Below are 23782 nucleotides of genomic sequence, written 5' to 3'. Positions count from 1 at the left end.
AACACATCATCGGACATGGGTGACTTTTGAAGCATTGAAATTGGAAGCTGTGATTCAAGTCATTCTTAGTGTCTAATGCTCATCTGTGAAATTTAATAGTGTGGAACTCCAGTATAGGCAGAGTGACAATATTTGGCCTGACTTTTTAAAACAAATAGTACCATTTTGCCCTCTACCAGGAAAAAAAAATTATCTCTGATAAGAGCTTCCAGACAATGGGCTTACTATTAAAAAGAAAATGATGTTGGACGAATCCAAATATGTATATGGAGTCAACAACCTTTGACTTTTAAAACACATGTTATGTTGTTACTGAAGCAATGTCACACAGACACACACACAAAAATAATGGGTGCAAGAAACCTGAATCAGCATGAAATAAGATCTTTTGGGGATTATTGAACACTATTCATTTTCCTGGAACTAGGACAAGGTTATTTAGCACAGGTGTCCCGGTAATTGTGATGCATTAGAAGAATTAGTCATGTTCAATGGTCCTCAAACTTGCTCTGCCACCTGTGTGTGAAATGGCCTAGCATCAATACAATGACACTGAATGAGAAACATATACTGTAGAATTAAGCTCAAAATGTGTTTGTGCTTAAAGTGCCTTATTTGGTTAAATAAAACTTTGCCTCCCTGTACTATTTTTTTTTTCTGAAAAAAAAAAAAAAGATTACATAAATAAAAGGGACAGAAAAATGAGAACACAATATCAAGCTCTCATCCAAATGAGGGGAGAAATAATGCTTAAAAATCAAGAGAGCTGTGCAGATTCCAATATAGTTGAAAGGTGATTTCTGCTGTTGAAAGTGTATCCAGTGTTCAAAGCTCTTCTTGCACTGAGAGACAGCTTGTCCATTAATCTGATAGAGTTACAAAGGTCTTGAGCTACCAATTATTTGTGACACTCAGCAGAGTCTCCCAATGGTTCCAGCCATTGATCAAACGGCTAATGATTCATGGAACATATATAATACTTTAAAAACATATTTATCAAAATCTCTATTTAGTGCCTCCAAAGAATGTAAATATCAGATTCTGTTGTTGCTGAGCACATCCTTTAGTATCCACAAGATGTAAAATATTTTCTTAATTTTCTTATTAAAAAATGTACAAGATGGCCATGACATTATTAATATTAATTCAATTTTTTCTAAGTTCCTGAATTCAAAAGGAGAATTGCTGAAATCACCACAGTTTAAAGCTAGAAGATGAATATTTTTGACTAAATATGTTTTTATGATGTGTCATAAAAACATATAAGTGATTACAAGAAATATTTTAATTCATAAGGTTATTTTAGTGGCACCAACAGATATATAAATTATTGTGTGTAGGACTTCTTAGTAAAAAACGCAAAGGGATACATTCCACACATTAATTTTTTTTTAATTCTTAGGAATGTAATACATGCATATACTTTGATTAAGTCTACCACATTTCTCAATTCAGTAATGCTCACTGTTCCAGGGGTACATAATTGTTCAGGACTGTGTGGAAGTCCTGGATACTTTTTCCTTTCTATATGAATTTTTAAAGTTTTTTCTTTTTTCTTTTCTATTAGATTTTTTTTATTTGCATTTCAAATGCTATCCCCTTTTCTAGTTTCCTCTCTGAAAGTCCCCGAACCTAGTGAATATACCTCAACATAACAATGGTAATGTATAAAGGGTGCATATCGAACATCATGCTAAATAGAGGAAGATACTCAAGTTATTACCTTACAACTTATTGAGACAAGGACTTTCCCTCTCTCCACTTTTGTTCAACAAAATAAATGAACTTACAGCCAAAGCAGTAAGAAAGGAGATAAAAATAAATGGGATACAAATTGGAGAGCAGAAAAATCAAAGTATCCTTAGTTGTAGAAGATATTTTTCTGTGCTTAAAAGATTCAAAGGATACCACCAAAATACTTCTATAGCTGATAAATATATTCAGTAAAATTAACACACAAAATTTGAGAAATCTCCCTTAGTTACTTTTATAGTTCCATATTATAATAATATCAGCAGAACAGTTATAGAAAAAAAGGTTTATTTCGCTTACAGTTCCAGAGATCTTAGCATTCATCATGATGGGTAATCATGGCTGCAAACAGCAGGTACATTAGCTGGAGCAGGAAGCTGAGTGCTCCCATCTTGTTAATCCCATATAAAAGAAGTCGTAGGGAAACCAAACTCAAAGTAGGGTGAGACATTAAGACCTCAAATCCTGCTACAAGTCCTTCATCAAGCTTGCAGGTCCTTGACCTCTGCAAACCTTACCACCAGCTGAACTCCAAGTAATTGCACAAATACTAGAGTCTGTGTGGGTTACTCTCACTCTACCACCATGCCTTCTTCCTTTATTTTAAACTTTATTGTACTCTCATACAAGATATCCCTATAGCAACCTTCGCAATATCCCTTCCTCCCAGTTCACCCACATCACATGCCCTCTCCATCTTTACACCAATGATTATAGGATTTTGGTTAGCAACCCATGGTTTCTTGAGCAGTCTTATCCACCTGGTTCATTAACATTAGACAAATCACATGATCTAGCTTTAGCTCTCCTGGGAACCTTCCCAATGCTCTGTTGTGCTCACTACCAAGTTACTTGTACATTCATGTCTAATTAGAATAATATGCTAGGGTGAATATATTTTCAGTGTAGTTCAAGTAAATTAGTTCAGAAAAGAGTTGATCATAATTTCAGAGCAATGCCAGAGAAGTACTGGAGAAACACGTAAGACATTATATTCAGCTGTTGTTCGCCTAGAAAACTGAAACCAAGCAATAATCTAAATAGAGTAAAGTTAATATAAATGGATGTAGACAATTAAACAGAAGTTATCCACTAAATATAAACCAAACATCAAGATAGTGCAATGATAAAATACAAGGAAATATCACTCTACTCACCTAGATATAATTCAACCAAAGAAGAAATCTAAGAAAAACAGCTACCTTTCCCACCTTTGGGAGATTTAGTTGTTTTCTGACAGACAGAAGAGAAAAAATTCCTATATACTATACTGACAAAGCTCTTTGGAGTTGCTCCTGTGAGTGCTAGGAAAGATCTGCCTGAAGTGAAGTGACATCAATTATTGGCTTCTCTGAGGGTTAATTTTGAGTATCACCCTCCTTGAATTGAGAGATTCCTGAGAATCCATTCCAGTTTTATTTTGGAATGTGCCTATTAGTATGTTTCCAGTGAAGATTTACATGTTAATTATCCCACTAGATGGGGGAAATCAATGAACATGAGAACTACAACCAAATTAGCAGAGAAGAGAGGGCAAGGAGAGAACAGGAAAGACAGAAAAGTGTTTCATTTTGCATTGGCTTCTCTTTAGACCACTAGCTGAATCACTATGGTGTAGCTTCTGGTTTCTCTGGCCTTCTAGTGCATATAACCATCTTAGAAATGTTCTGTCCCTGTGAACCTGTGAGGCATTTTAATAAGCCTGCTGCTATATATGTATATATTTTATTGATAATATACTTCTAAATATTTCTTACACATGGAGAAATGCTAAATAACAAGGGAAAGCCATAAGAAGAAAGTAGTATTATTTATATACTAATCGTCACATTCTTTTCCATACTGCCTCTCACATGATCCCCTTTCTCTTTTTACTGGAGAATATGGGCTTTCTCATTATTCTCCTAGTCACATACTTCTTCCCTGAGCTCTTCTCCAACATCTACCTCTAAACTACTTGCATGATTCACGAGGTTATGTTTTTCTATTATTTTTCTCAATCTTCCAAATCTGAGCAAGTACCCTAGAATTTGTTTTTATTATACTCTAACAAATTTGGCCTTAACTTTCCTTCTGAGTCTGTTCTTACATATTTAATTATCAGAAAAATCCTTGAGTCGAAATCCCAGTTTTCCTAATAACATATAATGATCCAGGAGTATCTCCACAAAATTCTAGTAACAGGATAGACTATAGATATAGAGATAGACGGATAGATAGAGATATATAGATATACAGATGATATAGATAGATAGATAGATAGATAGATAGATAGATAGATAGATGATATATATATATAGATAGTTACATAGTTATATAGTTATAACTTTGATGTATATATAAACTTTACATAAACTTTAGTAAATAACTACATATATAAAGTTATAAAAATAGAATGAAAGTTTTACTTCATAAATTCAGAGCAATGCCAGAGATTAAATACTCCAGAAACCTGTAAGACATTATTTTCAGCTCTTAGCCAATGAGAAAACTAAAACCAAGCATAATCTGAATAGAATAAACTTAGTGTAGACAACTAAATAGAAATTATCCACTAAAGATTATTTAGTCTTTGCTATATAAACAAAGAGCAGATATTTCTAAACTTCCTAAACAATGGTTGGAATAATATAAATAGATAATTAATTAGCAATTGTTAAGAAAATAGATCCTAAAATGAAAGTTGTATTGTACATAATGTATAAGGCTAACCTAACCAAATATTATGCATAATATAATAGTAAAAGCAGTAAAGTCATTTTACCGTTTTTTGGATCATAGTCTCACAAGTATGAATGCACAAATCTAGGAATGATTACTTACACTACAGAAATACTTTTAACACTTGTAAAACACAAATTAAATGATCCATGAAATGAAGAAAAAAATGCTATCATATAATGTTCTATGAAGTTTTCTATAAATAGTCTTTCTGTTATAGAAACAGAGTTAAAAATATTTTCTGTTTTGATTAGATTCTTGATTAGTTGGTTCAGTAAATAAAGCAAAGTGAAAAAACATTTTATATAAATTGAGTGAAATGTATGACTATTAAGGTTTCATAAGTAATTGTAATTTTGTAAGTGATTTTGCATATCATTTGAATGCAATCATTGCTTTATTTAGCGAAATATTCATTGCTAACTTTTTAAATAAAGTTGCTTTGATCATTTTATGTTTGAGAAGGAAAAATAAATTCATAAACAATACTAGAGCTATGGCTTTGATGTGACAATATTTGAAAAAAATAAAACTAGTGACCACCATTACACAGGGGAAATGAAGATTCTATATAATTATCTCATTAATTCTTAGTACACTTCAGTTAATTGAAAACACTTGTTAGCACTAAATTGTAGTGTTACAAATGTGACTAATTAAAGAGTGATTATTTTCCGTTCAAAATAATTCCTCTGAATGAAAAATGATTCATTTAATTAAGATCTTCCTATTGTTCTAGACTTCTTATTCATTGATAAATAAACATCAATGCAAAGATTGAGGTTAACATATCACAGAAAGTAAATGTGATAAAATTTAGGAAATACAAGACAGTAAAATTGTCCTTTCACTTATTAGTGAAATACATTTGAATTTATAAGAATTTTCATTTGTAATATAAAAATGGATAAATATAAAGATGCATAATATGTTTTATTTGTATTCATATACTTAGTAAAATATACTTTTGACTGTTGCTCAGTTCTCTAATTTTATTTAATAATTCAGCCATCTTTATAAGTGCCTGGGTCTATTAATATTAAATTAACTAAGTTTTATTCAACATTTGTTTATCTTAGAATGAACTTTATGCATTTTCAACTTCATTGATATCTGTTTCTTCCCAGAATCTTCTTTTGAGATTTTGGCTGTTAGAGACTACATCTTTCGGTTCAGACTTCATCTTAAAGAACCTGACTTACAGTTGAACTCCCTAGCACTACTTTCCAGGTTACTCCCCAACAAACCTGAGTCTAGCACCAGTCTCCTGGTCACTCCCCCACAATCCTGCACCTCAGGTGTACAAGCTTCCCCCTAGCACTTCACTTCCTAACAACCACCAATCAGGAGGAAAACAAAGTTGAGTTTATGATTTGGCTCCCAGAACTAGCCAATTAGTTTAAAGGGCAATAAAATTCAATAATACACTCCCCCTCCCTAGTCAGACGTGTGCCAGGTAGAAACCCCGTCGTTTGCTTCCCATTTCCTAAGAAACCTTGTCCCACTGAGAGCTTGCTGCTTCACCATCAATGCTTCCCTTTCTGTCCTACTGCATCAGGGTCTGCAGTGAGTAAGTCTGAGCTCCAACTTACCCTCTTTCTTTTTCACTAAGTAGAATGTTTACAACCTCGTACTTCTTTTTCTTCCACCCAAATCAGCAAGCAAGTATTAACAACTGAATATAGTATAATTAGTTGTATCTTACTAGATCACAATCAAATAAAATTATTATTAGCCAAACCTATAGACCATAGAAATTCAAGAATACTGAAAATGTACTGTTGCTAATCAACTGGTCACTGACGATGTCAAGGCAATTAATTTTCAAAGATCCTCAAGATTAAAAAAAAAAAAAAAAAGGAAAACACAGCTTGCCAGGTTCAAATATTAATGTTTACAAGTAGAAGTGATTATAGCCATATACAAAGATCACAAATAACCTAAAAAATCCTTCTCAAGGATTCCGAAAGGAAAAATGAGTCAAACTAAAATAGTAATGGTAAGAGTTTCCGTGAATGATTTAAAAATAAAGAACCATACAAAGCATAAATCAAACATATGTTCCCATGAAAAGAAAAACACAAGCTTTTATATAGGAGTTTTCTCTGAGATAAGAAGAAAGACATGTAAAGACACAATACATCTTAAAGTAGGGTGGAAGGAGCAAGTATTGTGCGACACATTCCATTTGTCATCATGCTCTTTAAGCCAAAAATTAAACTGAAACATTTCAGAAAGTACCTGAAACTGAAAAACTACATGAGGTTCCTCCCTTTTGAAATATACATAGGTGTTATGGATTGTTGAAAAATACTTTCAGACATGTTAAGCTGCATGTAACAGATAGTCAAACTGATGGGAAGAAGATGAAACCAGCTGAGTTGCCTGTTAGAGATGCCAACTCATTAATTCATCTGAAAAGGACACTCTCTAACCAATCTATTGAGCTGTCTTCAGACTGACCAGTATACTCCAAGTTTCCAAGTTTCCTTAGCTGTCATCCATGCTGGAGTGAACAGTGGTAAGATGGCTGTCTTTGAGCCATTTCTGTTCTTGTAACTCTTCCCTCAAATTCTTACAAGTAGCTTTTATAAAACCCCTATAAAATCAATGATTCCACAAGTTTGAATTTGCTGATATTCTTCCATTGATCTATTTTGAGTTCCCTATCTGGTGTTAACAAATATTTGCTGACACTTTCCCAGGAAGAGTGTCACACAAGATTGGAAAAAAAAATTAATCAAATAAAACAAAAAACAGGCACTGTTGGTCATATATGTAATCTCAGGGAGGCAGAGGCACATGGATCTATCTCCTTGAGTTTATAGCCAGCTTAGTATACGTAGTGAGTTCTAAGACAGCCAGACCTATAGTGGCATGAGACCCTGACTTAAGATAGAAGAATGAAGCAAAAAGATTGAAAAATACTTAAGTTAGAGGTAATATATGAGAAGAAAAATTAGACAGTACTTGAATCTCAAGATACTTTAAAGATCAGATAGAAGGATGATAGATAGATAGATAGATAGATAGATAGATGATAGATAGATAGATAGATGATAGATAGATAGATAGATAGATAAACAGACAGAGGATAGATAGATGATATATATGTAGATACATAGATAAATACATATGCACATACATAAATGTATGTTGAAAATGTGAAATAAATGACAAATTTATAGATATGTATTAACTACAAAAATAAACTTATAGGGATATATAAAATTTAATATATTAATAAGTGGTGGTGATTGAAATAGGCAGAAAAAGGCTACTCTGCTGTAAAAAGGGGTGCAAAATGGAAAAATGCATTGTTGCATTACATCTTAAAGTAAAAAAATAACAAGACACATTCTCAAATAAACCATAAAATAGAAGGCATGAAATACTTCAAAATTGTCTCAATGAAGCCAGTATTTTTTTAATAAAACTATTTACAAATGAAGGACACTTCATATTCATCAAAGGAAAAATCTATCAAGATACTCTCTCAATTCTGAACATCTATGATCCAAATACAATGGCACCCACAGTCATTAAAATAAATCTTACTAAAGCTCAAAGCATTCATTGCAACTCACACAATAATAGTGAGAGATTTCAATACCCCACTGTCACCAATGGTCAAATCATGGAAAAAGAAACTAAACAGAGACGCAGTGAAACTAACAGAAGTTATGAAACAAATGGATTTAACAGATATCTATAAAATGTTTTATACTAAAACAAAACAATGTACATTATTCTCAGCACTTCATGGTACCTTCTCTAAATTTGACCATATAATCGGTCACAAAACAAGCCTCAACAGATACAAGAAGCTTGAAATAATCACATGTATCCTATCAGATCGTCACAAACTAAGGTTGGTCTTCAATAATAACAAAAACAACACAAAGCCCACATACACATGGAAGATGAACAATGCTCTCCTCAATGATACCTTGGTCCAGAAAGAAACACAGCAAGAAATTATAGATATTATAGATTTTAATGAAATTGAAGACACAACATACCAAAACTTATGGGACATAATGAAAGCAGTGCTAAGAGTAAAAATCATTGCTTTAAGTGCCTCCAAAGAGAAACTGGAGAGAGCATACACTAGCATCTTGACAGCAGACCTAAAAGCTCTAGAACAAAGAGAAGCAAATACACCTAAGAGGAATAGATGGCAGATAATAAACTCAGGGCTGAAATCAACCAAGTACAACTAAAAAGAACTATACAAAGAGTCAACCAAACCAGGAGTTGGTTCTTTGAGAAAATCAACAAGATAGATAAACTCATAGCCAGACTAACCAGAGGGCATAGAGACTGTATCCAAATTAACAAAATCAGAAGTGAAAAGGGAGACATAACAACAGAAAGTGATAAAATTAAAATAAAAAATCATCAGATCCTATTATGAAAGCCTATATTCAACAAAGTTGGAAAATCTGGACAATTTTCTAGACAGATAACAGGTACCAAAGTTAAATCAGGATCAAATAAGTATCTAAATAGTTGTATAACCCCTAAGGAAATAGAATAACTCATAAAAAGTGTCCCAAAAAAAAAAAAAAAGCCCAGAAGCACATGTGTTTAGTGCAGAAATCTATCAGCCCTTCAAAGAAGACCTAATACTCTTCAAACTATTCCAAAAAATGGAAACAGAAGGAACACTACCCAATTCATTCAATGAAGTCACAGTTACACTCACACCAAAACCACAAAAAGATGCTGCGAAAACAAAGAGAACATCAGACCAAATTTTATGATGCAAAAATACTCAACAAAATTCTAGCAAACTAAATCTAAGAACACATCAAAGCAATAATCCATCATTATCAAGTAGTCCTCATCCCAGGGATGCAGGGATGGTTCAATATATGAATATTCATCAACATAATCCACTATATTAAATAACTCAAACAACAACAACAACAAAAAAAAAAACCCCACATAATCATCTCATTAGACGCTGAGAAAGCATTTGACAAACTCCACTTCATTGGTAAATGTTTTGGAAAGATCAGGAAATCAAGGTCCATACCTAAACATAGTAAAAAACAATATACAGCAAACCAGTAGCCAACATCAAACTAAATTGAAAGAAACTTGAAGCAATCCCACTAGAGTGGACAAGGCTGTGAACTCTCTCCCTACCTGTTCAATAAAGTAATCAAAGTCCTAGTCAGAGCAATTAGACAACAAAAAGGAAGTCAAATGCATACAAACTGGAAAGGAGGAAGTCAAAATATCACTATTTGCAGATGATATGATAGTGTACTTAAGTGACCCAAAAATTCCACCAGATAACTCCTAAACCTGATAAAAAAACTTCAGCAAAGAGATTGGATATAAAATTAAACCAAATTCAAAGGATAAACAGTGTAAGAAAGAAATTAGAGAAATGACATCCTTCACAATAGTCAAAATAATATGACAGGTGTGGTGGTGCACACCTTTAATCCCAGCACTTGGGAGGCAGAGACAGGCGAATTTCTGAGTTTGAGGCCAGGCTGGTCTACAGGGTGAGTTCCAGGACAGCCAGGGAACACAGAGAAACCCTGTCTCAAAAAATTTTACATATATATTTACATATATATATATATATATATAATACCTTGCTCTGACTTGGACCAAGGAAGTGAAAGATCTGTATGACAAGAACTTCAAGCCTCTGATAAAAAAAAAAAAAAAAAAAAGAAAAAAGAAAAAGAAAAAGAAAAAAGAAAAAGAAAAAAGCAAAGAATATCTCCGAAAATGGAAAAATCTCCCATACTGATGGACTGGCAAGATTCATATAGTAAAGATGGCCAACTTGCCGAAAGCAATCTTAAGATTCAACGCAAGCCCCATCAACATTCCAACTCAATTCTTCATGAAATTAGGAAGAGCAATTCTCAAATTCATTTGTAATAACAAAATCTCAGGATAGCGAAAACTATTCTCAACAATAGAAGAATTTCTGGGGGAATCACTATTCCTGACCTCAAGCTGTATTGCAGAGCAATAGTGATAAAAAACTGCATGGTATTGGTACAGTGACAGGCAGGCAGATTAATCATAATGGTGGAGGTAAGTCAGTGACTGGATTAGATTATTGCACAGATCCACAAAATTAAAAAAAAATATGAGAGTAACATCAAATAAAATAAGTAGAGAAATTAAATACAATATAGATCCAGTGGTAAAACCTTGTATCTGTGGCCACATTTTTCTGTACAAATGGAACAAAATGTACACTTGAGAGAAGTATATGGAAAAATTGAAAATTCCCCCAAAGAGTACTACAGGTGTACTCCTAACTTTCATTCTGCTTCAAAATTGACTTAAAATAAATCAGACGTTACTTTAAAAATGACTGCAAAAACATACACAAAATTTATGCATAGACAATTATGCTAACTAGCTATTCAAGACCTCAAAAAATACCAATAATCAACAAGCAAAACATTAAAAACAATCTTTATAAAAATGGCAACAAAAATCATGGTTTAAAGGCAGATTACAGAATAAGAACAAACCCTTGTCAAATTTGTAGCTGAGATTATGAATATCCAAAATGTTTAAAAAAGTAAAATATTTGAATAAAAATAATTAATTCAATACAGAACTGATGAGTTGGTCAGATAACTTTTATGTAAGTCGTTACAAATGCCCAGTAAATTCATGGAAAATCTTGAACATCATTGACCTCTGGGCAAATGTAAATTAAAAAATACACTAGGATCTGTCTCATCCTAATTATAACAATTATTATTAGGCAACAAAAAATTAAAACCAGCTAATACTGCCAAGGGCGCAGCAATAGTCTGTATCTAGCAATGTGAGTTAATACAGCCACTGTTGAAATCTTTGAGGTTTTGTGGAGAACCACAGAAAGAAAATATAGAGTTTGCATTTGTTCTAGCAACTTCTTTCCAGTGTATGTACTGAATGAAGTTAGACAAGTTTACAAGTACTTGTAAACACGCATGTATTGTGGCAAATTACAACACCACAGACTAGATGCCTGTCAAGACTGAACGAATGAATAAAATGGGTATACTGTTAATTGTGTCAACATGACCCACACTAAAGCAACCTGTGAGAAGGATTCTCAACTGAGGAATTGCCTCTTTCAGGTTTGCATTTAGGAAAATTTGTAGTTGACTGTGAGCATCCACTAAAGTGGGAGTTGGTAGGTAGGGGAGTCGGGGGGAGGGTATGGGGGAATTTTGGGATAGCATTGGAAATGTAAATGAGGAAAATACCTAATTAAAAAAATTTGTAGTGCATTTTCTTGATTAATGATTGATGTGAGAGTGCCCAACCCAGTGTGGGCAGTGGCAGCTCTGAAAGATGCTACTGGATTATACAAGAAAGCAGGCTGGACCATCTATAAAAAGCAAGCCTTTAATAGTGTGCCTTCTTGGAAAATCCTTCAGTTGCTAACTTGAGTTCCTGCATTAGGTTCTCTAGGTAATGGATTATAAACAGTAACAGAAATAAACTGTTTCATCTCCCAAGATGTTTTTCATTAGTATATTGTCATGCCAACAGAAATCAAATGAGGACCAATATTGGTACTGACCATATTGCATTGTTATTCTTTTGCCAATGAATGCAGATTTGTGGGTTAAGAAAGGCCCAAAGCGTAATAAACTCTTGCGGGAGACTGAAAAAGAGGAATGTTGAGAGAGCCTATATTTGTTACTTTATTATTGCTGAGATAAAATACTACAATCAAAGCCAAATTTGAAGAAAGAGTTTACTTGGGCTATATCTTCCTGGGATACAATTCCTTCGCATTAGAAAGGTCTGACACCAAATTAATATGGTGGCTGGAGCAGGAAAATAAAAGCTACATTCTAAATATCAAGCACAAAGAAGAGAGAAAAAACTGAAAACAACCAAGGATGTTTTTACTCTTAAAGGCCATTTTCCCCTGCATATTTCCTCCAGAAAGGCCTCACACATTAATTGCCACAAATGGTAACATCATTGAGGGATCAAGTATTCAAATATCCAAGACTATGGGAGGCATTTTTCATTCAAGTCACTAGAGAGGTGCATATGATGAAATCTGGTTGGTGGAATTTCAGGAAAAAGCAAAGACTCTATCAGGGACATTTATTTAATACTTTGCATTAGCAATCTATGGAAGTACTTGTGCTTTTCTGTGACAATGAAAACTGGTTGTCAGGACCAAATATAATATATGTGATCTAGGAGAGATTAAGGTGAAAACTTCTGGAAGTATTTTCAGAAGTCACTACAGAAATGTTATGGTCCAGGAGGGAACCAATACTCTATCCTAACCTAACAGGTGAATATGGTCATTTGTAAGTTTTCCACATGTTGTTGATTATTGGTGACTCGAAAGCTACTGGACTGAAATGGTCATGCAGATCAGCTGAGGCTTGGCATTGTGAAAGGCCAGGATAACCACAAGGGTGAAGCTTCAGTCTCGGTTGCACAAAAGCCTAAAGTTAGGATTGTGGAAAGAAGCTGAGGTTTGTCACCCATGGTCAGAGTCTTTAAATAGGAGCCAGAAGGCCACTGGGAAATGTGAAGCACCAGTTGTACTAGAGATCCCAGGATATTAGCAATACCAGGAGATTAAAGTGACACCCAAGACAGGAGCAGATGTGGATGGAGCTGGACCAAGCCTATGTGACAAGCTGCCTGTCTTATTATAGCAGAACTAGGGAAGTGGAGTTTATTAAGCCTCATAGCTCTCTAAAGGTCATGAAAATACACCAGATAATAGACATAGAGTTATGAAATTTGAAACTGAATTCCTGGACTTTGATTTTGCTTAGTGCTGTTACTTTTATGCCTGCTTTCTTCATTCATATTTGGAATAAGGGAGTACTTAACTTGCCCTTTGTGTGACAGAAACCCACAATTAAGAGACAGGATATTTTAAACAGTTCTTAAGTTTGAATTTTTTTAAAGATGGTAATATTTTAAACTTGGGCCTGGTTTTATATTGTAATATTAATATGAGTTCTTGGAGATAAAGAAGTTTTGATTTAACATATGTGTGTGTGTGTGTGTGTGTGTATGTGTGCATGTGTGTGAAGTTGACTAGTTGTTATTTTGATTGTTTATTTTTATAAACAATACAAACTAGTGTCACTGAGGAAGAAGAAACCTCAGCTGAGGAGCAGTCTACACCCGATTGGCTCGTGATGACCTATGTGTGTGATCTTCTTGATGAATCATTGACATGGAGGCCCTACACCACTTGATTACTGCTGACTCTGGGAAAATAGTCCAAGTTGCACAAGAAAGCAAGGAGAGGACCAGCCAATTGAATCTCTTATTCCATCACCTCTGCTTCAGTTCCTGCTCCTAGGTTCCTTCCATACATTTCTGTATTAGCTTTCCATGGGAATGAATTATAATCTGTAAAATGATATAAATAAACTCTTTCCTTCCCAAGTTTCTTTTAGTTCTGAAGTTTTACCACAGTAGCAAAACATGATATATACTCACAATGAAATATTATTGAAGCATTAAGAAGAATGAAATTAAGCTATTTACAGGAAAGTGAATACAATTGTATAACACTTTGCTTGACAAAATAAATCAAATTCTAGGATGTTCTCCCTTGTACATAGAAAGCAACATTGAAAAAGACATGAAAGTGGGAGGGAGAGAAGAATGGACATTGGAGTTAGGCTAGGAAGGATGAAGAATAGCAATATGTATCGAAGATTATCAAAATATTTTCATGAGCCAGGCAGTAGTGGCGCACACCTTTAATCCCAGCACTTGGGAGGCAGAGGCAAGGGGATTTCTGAGTTCGAGGCCAGCCTGGTCTACAGAGTGAGTTCCAGGACAACCAGGGCTACTCAGAGAAACCCTGTCTCAAAAAAAAAAAAAAAAGAAAAGAAAAGAAAAATATGTTCATGAGTGTATTTATATTACAATGGTGCCCATTATTTTGTGCAAGTAAAGTACTAATAAGATAAGTACATATGTTAAAATTGAAAGTGATTTGTTGCAGTTATCACAATTTCACCATACATCAATATAATTTATTTTTAAGTATTCTGTGTTAATATGACAATCATAGCACATCTCTAGAGATGAAACAGTCCCTGACTGCTAAAAGGGATTCCTAATTCAGACTGTGAAAATATGATATTTTGAAACAAGTTTCAAATCTAACCACAAAGCCATAACTATAGAAGAGCAGACATTGAACACAACTGTTTTGATTTCTTTGGTCATATATGTATTTTTTCTGAAATTCTTTAATATTATACCATCAGACCATTAGACCTATATTCTGTCTCTATCTATATTCCATTCGTGTTAGTTCATAGATACATTAAGCTATACATATTCAAGGAAAGATAGGACTAACCGTAGGATGCCCACAGGCAACTAATGAATTCTAGCTCTTGGAAAGAATTCATCAAAAATTTCTCTTTTTTGCCCTCAAGGCAGTCTTATTATATTTTTGTCTGAAACTTATTGTGAAATAATACTGTCTTAGAATTTGTGGTAATCCTCTAGCCGTTGCCTATTGAGTTCTGAGGTTTTTGATTTGTGCTAACATTCAAGTTCTGTTCATTTATTAATAAACACCTAAATTAATAACTAGTTAATAACAAATATATAAGTAATAAATACATACATAATAAATACATAAATGATAAATACAAATAAATGTACCTTTCAAAAATTATTTTGATTTTCTGACTATATAAGCTTATGTTCAAGAGTTAGATCATATTATTGAAAAATTTTACTCAGAAAACTCCAAGCTAATGCCATTGAGATTTTAAAAACTACATTGCAGCTCTTCCTCTTATAATGACAATATGGGGGGGGGGGGCGGGGGGGAGGCATGGTCTTGTAACTAAACAGTCTCCTAAATTTGATAATTACCCCTTTACCAAAGTCTAGTGTTTTAAAAGCATTTATGTTCATTATAATTTGTACTCACTCGTGGCTCCTGTTAGGAGAGCCTCAGATGATGACAAAGCCTCAAAGACCCAACCCGAAGTAGAAATGAGTCACTTTTGACACAAGCTCTAGTTGTGTGCCTTCCTGCTATCACTTCTCAGTGTTGTTGACTCACATGAGCCTTCCCCTGATGCCCTCTTCCCTATGGGCAGTGACAGGAAAACAATCTCTTGTCCACACTGACCATCTCAACACATAATGACTAATTCTTTCTTTGTAACTCATTCCTAAATCCTCTAACCTGTGAGTGAAAATCTGTCGGAATAATCCCTTATCAAATTGCAGGTGTGCCTTTTTTTCCCTGCCTTTTTCCGCATTTATCTAAGTGTGCATTGAACACCTCCTGTGTAACCCTAGACCCAGGGTCTACTAAAACCCAAACCTCTTAGATATTGGATTATGGTTATTATGTCCTTGAATCCTAGTCATAATCTGAGCCCTGAAAGTAAGATCTTTTGATGAGATCTATGTAGGTAAATTGTCTGCCTGGCATTTATTGTCCTAGCCTTCACTGTTTGTTCCAGGCAGCAGTTACCAGGCAATCTAATAGAGAAACTCAAAGAATTTTATCCCTAATAGTCCCTGGTTGATGTTTCCCAAGGGCCAGTATCAATTACCAGTAACATTTTAATAATTGTTCTAACAGAATTTCTTTCTCTTCTGAAACACTTGCTACAGTGATTACATCATTATATTTTCACAGTTTCCAGAAACAGCAATTTGCAAGAGGAGAATTATAAACCTTATTTATTCTTGTTACCGGCAATTACGGAGTTTTCTGAGCTCGTTTCAAATCTCATGTCATTCTATACAGCAAATGAAACCTTCACTAAACATCCATAAAACCTCTGTTCATATTTTGTCTACTCCTTTAGCAAGCATGTACTTTTACCACTTCTTTCTAAGCAGAAATCCAGAACAGTATGTCTCACACAGTATTCTGAGGGTTTTCTTTATTTCACACATTTTTTTCCATGTTTTCAAATTTACATTCATTTTTACAACTTTTCATGTAAGATATTTAATCAACATTTATTTTTTTCCATGCACAAACACATGACCATCGTTCAAAGAGCCAAGAGTAGGAGCAGGCATGGCTGTTACAGAGAAGACCACTCACAAGCATATATTAAACATTATGAAATTTTAAACAAGATATGATATAGTTTGCTCATATCTGCCCATTTGATCATATTCTACCCCAATCTTACTCTAAGTACCACAATCTTTCTTTTTGTTTTTTTGTTTGTTTGTTTGAGACAGGGTTTCTCTGTGTAACCCTGGCTGTCCTAGAACTCTCTCTGTAGACCAGGCTGGCCTCGAACCGAACCCAGAAATCTGCCTGCCTCTGCCTCTGAAGTGCTGGGATTAAAGGCTCACATTTTTTTTTACAAAAATATCTGTCTGTTGCTTACATATTTGCTACTATTTCATATAGAAGAGAAGAAGTGAGCTACTCGCCTCTGAAGCCTATGATATCTCACTTGCTTGGTGATCTCTACATTGCCTCACTTCTTTTCAAACACTATCATTCTGTTGTTCTTTGTGGATAAATGATATTGCATTTTAGATACATGTCAGACTTCATGTATCATCAGCTCATCCACAGACAGGCTACTAAGGTGATATATATATATTAGATATTTTCTTTATTTACATTTCAAATGTTATCTCCTTTCCTAGTTTCCCCTCCATAAATCTCCTATCCATTCCCCCCTCCCCAGGCTCCCCAACCCACCCGCTCCCATTTTTGGTCCTGGCATTCCTTTATACTGGGGCATAGACCCTTCACAGGACCTAAGGCTTCTCTTCACACTGATGACCAACTAGGCCATCTTCTGCTACATATACAGTTAGAGCCACAAGTTCCACTGTGTTTTCTTTGATTGGTGGTTTAGTTTCAAGGAGTATTGGTTAGTTCATGTTGATGTTCCTCTTATGAGGCTTCAAACCCTTTCAGGTCCTTGTGTAGTTTTTCTAGCTCCTTCATTGGAGATCTTGTGCTCTGTTCAATGGATGACTGTGAACATCCATTTCTGTATTTGTCAGGCACTGTCAGAGCTCCTCAAGACACAGCTATATCATGCTCCTGTCAGCAGGCTCTTGTTGGCATTTGCCATCATGTCTGAGTTTGGTGGTTGTTTATGGGATGGATCTCCAAGTGGGGCAGTCTCTGGATAGTTGTTCCTCAGTCTCCGCTTTGAACTTTGTCTCTGTAACTCCTTCCATAGGTATTTTGTTCCCCCTTCTAAGAAGGATTCTAAGCTTCTGGGTTAATATTCACTTATCAGTGAGTGCACATCATGTGTGTTCTTTTGTGATTGGGTTATAAGGTAATCCATTAATGTACTGTTAATATTATTCTAATAAATAGAAGTATGTGGTATCTCCAGTATATTTTGACTTTGATTGCTTTGAGTATAAATCCAGAAATGAGTAGAGATATATGATAGTCATATATTATAATATATTAATATTATATGTTATACATTATGTTATAATATATTAATATCTTTATTTTGGATTATTAAATAATTTTCAAGCTGACCCCTATATTGCTGAATTTACATCCTCAACAACAGTGTCTATGGATTTCTGTCACTCTGTGTCATCACACAGTCTTTGGTGATTTATGGTTTCTTTATCACAGGCACTTTGCCTGGAACATCATAGGATTTCAAAGTACTTTTGATTTCCAAATTCCGAGGAGCTAAAGATGCTGAGTTTATTTTCATGTATTTATTAACAATTAAAATTTTTTCATTGCCTATGCCCATTCATTGACTAAATTACATTGTGTTTGTTTTAGTTGTTCTTGTTGGTAGGAGAGGGTAGGTTGCAATTTTTGGTCTCTGAATACCCTAGATTAAATTTCCTTCACATAAATAGCTCAGAAAGATTATCTAATCTATCTTCATTTGTTAAATGTTTTTCCTGTTATGCATGATTTTAGTTTTTGAGAATTGACTTGGTTAATTTTTTGTTGTTGTTGTATAATTTCCTCAGACAATAGTACCTAATTGTAAAAGTTACTGCCTATGTTGTGATGTTTATTTACAAGATTTACATAAATGAAAGTTTTTATTCATTTCTGTTTAAATACATTGAGAATGTCAAACATGAGAATTGTATTTGCATAATTCCCAATTCTTCCTCTCCCTCCACCACTTTCTGTTTCCTACTCCCTCTCAAATTTGTGATTTCTTCTTTCCTAATCATTGATATATGCATGACTCCTGTTTTGAGTTTAAGGTGAGTCACAGTGTCTATTTTCAAATTTCTCCATGTTGATATCAAATCTTTCCATAACCTCATGTTACAGACACAAGAGTTCCATCCTTCCTTTTAACAAACCTTTCATAGAAGGCACAGTTGGGTGATGTTTTTATAATTCAATCCCGAAAACTGTCGTATATGCTCACAATTTTTATTCAGGTTGATAATTTAACGAATTAAGTGATTCCTCTTATTCTGATGATTGGTTTGTTTTTTTTGTTTCTGTTTTCATTTTTGTTTTTTTGGTTTTTTTTTTGTATTTTTGGGGTTTTTTTTGTTTTTGTTTTTTCGGTCTTTTGGGGTTTTTTTGTTTGTTTTTTGCTTTTCCAATTTTGCATTGCCCTTACTAGTGTTTTAATGGAGTTTATCCCTTCTAATTCTCCCCGAATTGTACTTTATCCCATTCTTTGGTGAGGAGGGTTAGCTGTCATGAACAATATTGGTTTAATGTTGAGGAATGCTTTTTCACTTGTCTTGAAAGGTCTTTACACACTTATTCAAAGGATAACATAGTCAGATATAGTGATTGAGATCCACAGTTTTTAGAGATTTTGACTTTGTCTTGGCTTTTGCTTTTTCATCTTTCACAGCTTTGCATTTTGTATAGATTGTGCTTCCTGTCATGATCACCTGTTACAACAAGAATTTTTTTGATAAGGAGAGAAAATTATAAATAACCATGAATATAAGGTTAAGTATTTACACTTTAACTAGAAATTATACTGATTTAGGAAATGAAAGTAGTAAGTCCTAGTCTATATTCTATGTCCTCACTAGACATAGATATCTTGTTAATTTTACAGTGTCCAGTTTGAAATCTTTGCTACTGAGTAGGTCTTATGTCCAGTTACTTGGTGGTTGGATACTCCCAGGACATAACAGCCACATTTGCTGTATTTTGCCACACTGGACACTGTTGTGGCTTGTAGGTATTTCATCTAGAACACTGGTTACATTTTTACCTTGTCACCTTGTTAGCTCTTTCCCATACCATGAGAGCTAATCTTTAAATAGGAAGTTTCATGTCAGGACTATGCCTTTTTGTACAAGCCCTACATTCAGAGTATGGGGTTTCTTTATCAAAAGGGACATATATTCAACTTCTGGAAGGCAAGTATCCTATACTGTTTTCTAGGTCACTAATACTAGTGTGACCAACAACTCAAAGGGAGGTACTGGGTTTTTTCACTTGTTTGTTTATTTGTGTGTTTGTTTTGGGTTAGGTAATCTATGGAATTTTGCAGAAGCACTGTCATCCTATTTGTAATAAACACTTACACACACAAACACACAATTTTTATGCCACTTGAAATATCTTTAACATTATATTTCTTCTTCACTCCTGTGAGTTGTCCTCCTTCTCCTCTCCCCAAAACTTTACCCATTTCCCCACTTCTCCCTTCATAGCAAAAGCATCATATTCTTCATGTTTCTAAGATTCCTGCTCACCAGCTCTTATTTGCTTTTTGTGTTTATTTGATTAGACCAAGCTATATACTCAGATCTAAATGTTTAGAAGCAGCATACACAAAGAAGAGAAAACATATAGTATTTGCTTTCTGGATCTACTTACTCTCACTCATTATAGACCTCCTGTCATTGACAAACTAAAAGTATGTCAAAGCGGGAATGATCTTGTTTTTACAATGTGATACTACCACAGAGGCAACAAAGTAGACATTGCCAAGGACATCAGGATATTATTTGTTGTGGTGTCCAGGAGAAAGAATTATGAGCCTAAAATTATTGTCTTAGAATTTATTGCTCTGAAGGAACAGTAAGACCAAGAAAACTACTATAACTTAATATAGTACTTTAATATAGTTTAATATAATATTTAATATAAATTATATACTATAATTTATAACTTAATTGAGGTGGGCTCCAATTTCAGAGGTTCAGTCCAGTGTCCATGCAGACATTGTCTTGGAAGAGCTGAGAGTTTTACATATTGATCCAAAGGCAGCCAGGAGAGAACTGTTTTCCACAGGGAGCCAGGAGAGTCTGGATCACACTGGACAGACTTGGATATATATATTGAGAGCTCAATGTCCTGCCCTGACAGTGACACACTGCCTCTTACAAGGGAGAAACTCCTCCAATAAGGTCACACCTATGAATAGTGCCACTTCCCATGGGCCAGCATGTTCAAACCACCATAATTACCAAAGCAAGAAAACCTGAGTTTCATATTCTCATGGTGTACCAATGCTACACTACAAATTTGGGTGAACTTCTGAGTTTAGGTCAAAGATCAAAGTTGAGTTTTTAAAGAATTGCTGTAGAACATTTCTTTAACCCTGGTCACTTATTAAATTGGGAGCTCATCAACCTTCTAGGAATCATTTTGGCTTTCCAATCCATTTCTTTCCTGTTGCCCAACTAAGCCCTCTCCCCTCCTCCACTTTTACCCAACATTTCCCTTCAATTACTTCTCAGCCTCTCACTTAAACACTTCATTCAACCAGAGGTAGGGTATTATGAAACTAGTCATACTTGGCTTTCTGTTTTGTTTTGTTTTGTTTTGTTTTGTTTTGTTTTGTTTTGTTTTGTGTTGTGTTGGGTTGTTTTGTTTTGTCTTATTTCAAAGTGCAATGCAATCTTTGGTCCTCATGCTTGTACCATAACCAAAATATCTAATTCACTCTGATTTGTTTTCTTTGTTTCTGTGACTACAATGATGTCTGTCTATCTGCCTTTATCTTTCTCTCTTTCTCTCTGCCACAGCACTAATAATGCTGTGTTATGAATACTGATATGCTTGTCTAATGTTCTCTGAATTTCATCAGTGTTTTTCAATCCATTCTTATTCTATTTTGAATGTTTAAACTCATTGTAGGTGCTAAGACAAAAAAAAATCGCTGGAAAATTATTTTCTGACTTTCTTTATACCTGATTACATGTAAAAATTATGCTGTTCTCTCTCCTTCCCGTTTTCCTTTCCTCAGTGCTACACTTATATTTATCACTTGTCTGAATATGTAATGTTGTTAATATGTTCTGGACATCATGAGAAGTAACAAACTGGAGCCAAGGCAGACTATAGACAAAAGCCTAAATTTTATACATGTAGAAGTTATGTCTCAATAACTACGAAAATAACTGAACATTCTTTCTTAACAGGCTAAAATAATATACAACCAAAGCAAAACTAAACAAAAAAAACAACTACTTATTATATCACATATTGCCTTGAATGAGTTCTCTCTCTCTCTCTCTCTCTCTCTCTCTCTCTCTGTCTCTCTCTCTCTTTCTCCATCTCTCTCTTACATGCAGGAGTGCCACTTTATTCTTTATTTTGTTTCACAGTCAAAAATTGAACTGCATAACACTCTGTTATATATGCTCTGGTAAATTCTAGAAATTTAGATGAATTTGGAAATAATGTAACTAGTAGCTTTTACTTTAAAGAGCCCAAAACTACAAACTTTCACACCTTAAAAAGCCAGCTAAAAATTTCTTCAAGCAGAGACAAGATTGCTGTGCACAAAGTCACCAGCCTGCAAATCTTAAAAGGCTAGCCTTTGAGATTGGAAAAGGTGGAGAGTGGCAAGAGGCAGGTGTTACATGGAAGTGTGAGGATTCCTAGTGAGATGATTGATTGTTGAGCTAGTTTTAGAAAATGTTATTTTTTTCTGCAATTGAAAATAACATTAGGAATCTATTATTCTGTTGCTTTCACACTAGTACTAGTAGGAACTTTTGCAAACATAAATAGAGACATGCGACACATTTCCAGAAAATTATATATTCTGTGATTTTATTCCCCTCTGTGGTGGCTACTTTGAAGAACTTCAGTACTGACATGAAATTTCCATGCTGTCTTATTTACTAACAGCATATCTCTGTGTATAAAGTATAGGTGACTCTTTGAGAGACACCAAGGTGCAGGCCACTTTTAGGGTATGTCGATCAGAGAAATGTATCAAGTCAAGTGCTTAGAGATTTCTCCTTATATTAATGTACTCACTGATAAGTGGATACTAGCCCAAAACCTAGGATACCCACGATATAAGATACAATTTCCTAAACACATGAAACTCAAGAAAAATGAAGACTGAAGTGTGGACACTATGCCCCTCCTTAGAAGTGGGAACAAAACACCCATGGAAGGAGTTACAGAAACAAAGTATGGAGCTGAGATGAAAGGATGGACCATGTAGAGACTGCCATATCCAGGGATCCACCCCATAATCATCTTCCAAATGCTGACACCATTGCATACACTAGCAAGATTTTACTGAAAGGACCCAGATGTAGCTGTCTCTTGTGAGACTATGCCGGGGCCTAGCAAACACAGAAGTGGATGCTCACAGTCAGCTAATGGATGGATCACAGGGCTCCCAATGGAGGAGCTAGAGAAAGTACCCAAGGAGCTAAAGGGAACTTCAACCCTATAGGTGGAACAACATTATGAACTAACCAGTACCCCTGAGCTCTTGACTCTAGCTGCATATGTATCAAAAGATGGCCTAGTCGGCCATCACTGGAAAGAGAGGCCCATTGGACACGCAGACTTTGTGTGCCCCGGTACAGGGGAACGCCAGGGCCAAAGGGGGGGAGTGGGTGGGTAGGGGAGTGGGGGTGGGTGGGTAAGGGGGACTTTTGGTATAGCATTGGAAATGTAAATGAGCTAAATACCTAATTAAAAAAAAATGAAAAAAAAAATTAATAAAAAAAAAAAAAAAAAAAGAAATTCATTTCAAGGCAAACTTCAAGTTTAATAGATATCATCACATGTAAAAGGGTCCAAAATGCTTTAGTGGAACATCTTACTGCCATTTTAAACCAGAATAACATTGAAGTATATTCTAAACATCATTCCCTCTACTTACTGAAAAGTACACATTTCATGGGTCATCAGAGAAACTTCTGTTTTTCCTACTGAAAATACTACAGAGAGCACAACCAAATACACACACACACACACACACACACACACACACACACACACACACATACACATATATTAAACAATACTTACTGTAAAGTATCCAGGTCCAACTGCTAGATCTACAAAGCAACTGTTAAACCCAAGGTTCGGAGAATATTCTGGAAGCAAGAGCACAATTGT

This window comes from Mus musculus, chromosome 1 (genome assembly GCF_000001635.26).
Source record: "Mus musculus strain C57BL/6J chromosome 1, GRCm38.p6 C57BL/6J".
Taxonomy (NCBI): Eukaryota; Metazoa; Chordata; class Mammalia; order Rodentia; family Muridae; genus Mus; species Mus musculus.
Note: the sequence above shows the minus strand (reverse complement) of the source record.